The sequence below is a fragment of the Schistocerca piceifrons genome, chromosome 5 (assembly GCF_021461385.2).
Source record: "Schistocerca piceifrons isolate TAMUIC-IGC-003096 chromosome 5, iqSchPice1.1, whole genome shotgun sequence".
NCBI lineage: Eukaryota > Metazoa > Arthropoda > Insecta > Orthoptera > Acrididae > Schistocerca > Schistocerca piceifrons.
In genome coordinates, this window is record NC_060142.1 from 482,865,505 (window position 1) to 482,869,275 (window position 3,771).

The window sequence follows — 3,771 nt, forward strand, 5'->3', positions numbered from 1 at the left end:
TTGGCGCAATCTCTGGTGCAGTGGCTCAGTGTAGCCACCTTTCAAGATACGGGAATCGAATTCTGGAGGATTGCGGATTAAGTGTCCCCGTCCGGTTATCCACTTTTACGTATCCCACGGTTTGGCTAAATTCGTTTATGACATGTGCAGGGGCGGTTCCTTCGAAAACGACACGACCAATTTCCCTCGCCACTTTCGTCACTCCGAGCTCGTGCTCGCTCTCTAACGACCACGTCTTCGACGGGACGTTAAACCCCAATTTCCCTTCCTTCCTTCATTCATTTCGTTGCGTTTCGACGACGTCTGGTGGCGCGCGTCGGCTGTTCGCCTCGGCGAACGACTATAGTCGCTCGGCGGCCGCTGCGGCCTTTACGCCGCCTCGCGCCAGGAGAGCACGAAAAGAAACCCGGCTGAGGCGCCCTGAGGGTCGGGATAATGGCTGCCGGAGATTAATGGAGAGCTGGCGCCAGTGGGGGCTTTAATGATGTTGTCGGAACAACCGGAAAGCGGCGCGCCTACCTTGTCCCTGCCCTGCCCCGCTGCCGTCTCACGTCGCCCTCTCCCCCTCCATTCCCCTCTCCAGCCACCATTCCTCCTTCGAGCGGAGCGGGAAAGGTGCACAAGTCAGTCCGTGGTCTTCCTAACCCCTTGAGCAGAAAGCACTCTGCACGAGTTAAAACTGTCGGTCATTTGCGCGCCTTACGTGTTTCTTCTTTCCTCCGTTCTGTTCCCTGTTCTTTTTCTTCCTTCCTTCCTTCCTTCCTTCCTTCCTGAAATCTTCCTTCCTCTTTCCATTAGGGATACATTGTCGAGCTATTATTTTATGCAGAGAGCGCTCTCATTTTTTAGAGCTTGCGTCTGCTGGACGCTTCTTAAGTAAAGATGCCGCCATCTCCCTATTGACAATCTCGACGACACCGTACGAATTAAAGCGCTCGCAACGTTCCGAAGCTGCAATCCCTATTGTAGTTTCATGAAACTGTCGGTCATACTCGCTGCCTGTAAAAACCTACCAATGTATGAGGGATATTTAGTAATTAAAGAGAGGAACAGACACAGAAATGAAACAATTTGTAGGAGGAGTTTTGTGCTTTCATGACTTCTGAATGGCTTCACTACGATAAGCTGACGGATATAAATTGTGTTATACATTACCTCAATACTGCATTTAACGATGGCGTCTCTGCTTGAAGTTTACACATTACTTAAACAACGTTCAGTCATCCGATTTTTGCTTTCTGAAAATGAAAATCGGGCTAAAATGTTTTCTCGAATTCCAGAATGAAATTTTCACTCTGCAGCGGAGTGTGCGCTGATATGAAACTTCCTGTCAGATTAAAACTGTGTGCCGGACCGAGACTCGAACTCGGGACCTTTGCCTTACGCGGGCAAGTGCTCTACCAACTGAGCTACCCAAGCACGACTCACAGTTTTAATCTGCCAGGAAGTTTCGTATCAGCGTACACTCCGCTGCAGAGTGAAAATTTCATCCTGGAAACATGCCCCAGGCTGTGGCTAAGCCATGTCTTCGCAATATCCTTTCTTTCAGGAGTGCTAGTTCTGCAGGATTCGCAGGAGAGCTTCTGTAAAGTTTGGTAGGTAGGAGACGAGATACTGGCAGAAGTAAAGCTGTGAGGACGGGACGTGAGTCGTGCTTGGGTAGCTCAGTTGGTAAAGCACTTGCCCGCGAAAGGCAAAGGTCCCGAGTTCGAGTCTCGGTCCGGCACACAGTTTTAATCTGACAGGAAGTTTCAGTTTTTCTCGAATTATTTGACAGCATGATGAAAGTTGTACGAACTGCGAAATTTTTTATAAGTAGGTAGAACAATTCAAAAATGTTCGAACCTCGGCGTCTGACAAGCAACGCACTGGCCGGCCACTTAAAGTATCAATTCCTTCACTTGACGACATTGAATGTGAAGACTGACTTGCAGTTCTTAGCGCTGTCGGTACCATGCCCAAACACAGAAAAACAAGTGCAAGGTTGGTCCTGAAAGAGAGGAATAACAAGAAAATAGAACCACAGTGTATATAAACGTTAAAGAAACGGTATGAAGGAGAAGGTGGTCCTTTCCCTAAACAAGACTTTAACGTGTGATGAAACTTGTGTTCTCAGTTCTCAACCATATCCCAAAAGACAAAGCATGGACTGGAAGCACACCAGCACATCTATGTGAATGAAAATCATAACGCAAGGATCAGCGGAAAATGTCGTGTTAACCGACTGTTGCGATTCCAAGGTGATTATTTGGAATATCAGTCCGCCCCCGGTAGCTGAGTGGTCAGCGTGACAGACTGTCAATCCTAAGGGCCCGGGTTCGATTCCCGGCTGGGTCGGAGATTTTCTTCGCTCAGGGACTGGGTGTTGTGTTGTCCTAATCATCGTCATTTCATCCCCATCGACGCGCAGGTCGCCGAAGTGGCGTCAAATCGAAAGACCTGCACCAGGCGAACGGTCTACCCGACGGGAGGCCCTAGCCACACGACATTTCATTTCATTTCAGCGTACAATAAACAGCGCCTACTAATAAGACATGCTGTGAATAAAGCAAAGTCAGCAGTGAGAGGAAAACGTCGCAGAAAGGTCATGACACTGTTCGCCAACACCCCGCCCAGCTACCCTAAGAAATAGTTGAAAAGATGTGCTGGAAGATACCACTTCGTCTTCCGTACAGTCCAAATTATTCTCCATCGGATTTTCAATTATTGGTCTACTTGAGAAGGCATAATGTCGAAAAGAGGTCAGCAACAACGAGGGGTTCCAAAGAATTTGTGGGAAGAGGGCCACACAACAAGCCAAGAACTTCTTAACATAAGGTATAAAAAACTTCATGCTTACTGGGAAAAGTGTATTAATATTGCTGGGGATTATGTTAAGAAGCAGTAAAAGTCTCATTTTATAAAAACACAATTTCTTTCTGCATAAATTTGTCTATTTAATAACTGAATGTTCCTCATATGTACAAGCACTTTTGCAAGTTGTTTTATAGGTTAAAACATGTGTTTGTTATGTGACAACAGAAACTGTATTTTTCTGTTTTCAAGTAACGGCCTATCTCGGGGAGAAAAAAAAAGAAGAAGGGCTGCGCCGGCGAGTATCTGGTCATAAGCCGTCAAGCGCCGAAGACCATGATTCCTCAGAGCAACAATCACATATTGTTCCTCTTTTCTCTGTGACACTTTCGTCTTAAATTTCGTGACTTCATGTAAAGAGAATGACTTTTTAGCTGACTGTAGCTTTTGTTATATTGGCTTGTTCACTGAGATGGACAAAGCTTGAAACACCAAAGAAATGTTTTTATGCTAGTAAGCTAATGCTGAAGTTGAATATAGACGCTTCTTCACTGTTGTACCATGCCTTGAACTTTTTTTTTTTAAAAAAAAGGTAAAAGTCACATTTCACAAGCATCTTGATGTAACACCCTTATACAAATGCCACACATAGGTTTCACGATCAAGAAAGAGATGATAATATTCAGAGCCCCAAGGAGGGCTAACCAAACGGTGATACGTCAAAAATCTATAGGATGCAGTCAATATGACGTCTAGAATACTGTAATTCGCGGAAGTATTACAGTTTATTTAGAGTGTGATAGCTGCGTATACTTGAATGAATATTTTTCAAAATAATAACATTAACCTGTTTTATACTTTTCAGAGTTCTCAAAATTGTTAGACTAAAAGAAAATGTAAGCCTTACAACACGCTGCCTGTGAACTGTTTGTAGATCACACAGGCAGGGTGAACGACGTGAGTACAAAAGGCGTTTGC

General features: G+C 45.1%; 1 non-coding gene across 1 annotated transcript; it reads right to left on the reverse strand.

Annotated features, from left to right (window-relative positions):
• Positions 1-1,345: 1,345 nt before the first annotated feature.
• Positions 1,346-1,420, reverse strand: Trnat-cgu. The gene has a single exon. It is a non-coding gene; the product is annotated as a tRNA-Thr (tRNA).
• Between the last annotated feature and the right edge of the window lie 2,351 nt (positions 1,421-3,771).